The sequence below is a fragment of the Monopterus albus genome, unplaced genomic scaffold, assembly GCF_001952655.1.
Source record: "Monopterus albus unplaced genomic scaffold, M_albus_1.0 scaffold128.1, whole genome shotgun sequence".
Taxonomy (NCBI): domain Eukaryota; kingdom Metazoa; phylum Chordata; class Actinopteri; order Synbranchiformes; family Synbranchidae; genus Monopterus; species Monopterus albus.
In genome coordinates this window covers 1,970,144-1,970,457 of record NW_018128008.1, presented here as the reverse complement: position 1 = coordinate 1,970,457, position 314 = coordinate 1,970,144, and the positions used below count along the sequence as shown (strand labels likewise).

Genomic DNA, 314 nt, shown 5'->3' with positions numbered 1-314 from the left:
TTAACAAACCAGGAGTTGTATTAGGGGATGCTCCGCCCTGTCCCCAGCAGCTGGGGGTCACTCTTGGGGTTTCTCTGGGGGGCACAGCACGGGGGAGGAAGGCCAGGTCACCATTTCCTTTCCCTTAACTGCATATAGCACTGCTGGACTGCTGACAACCTCTTAAATAAGCTCCCTCCTCGGGCTCTGGGAGCTGTTTAGGAGGGGAACACACCACACATTGGGTCAGGTCTCTCCTTTCAATGTCAGGGGCCGACCCCAAGCTGTTTCAGTCCCAATATCCCTCTATTTTCCTCCGCTTATCCGGAACCAGG

The 314-nt window shown here is 55.1% G+C and overlaps 1 protein-coding gene across 1 annotated transcript in view; it reads right to left on the bottom strand.

The window, feature by feature from the left end:
• The window catches only part of mdn1 (midasin AAA ATPase 1), a 107,206-nt gene that overhangs the window by 15,130 nt on the left and 91,762 nt on the right, over window positions 1–314 (bottom strand).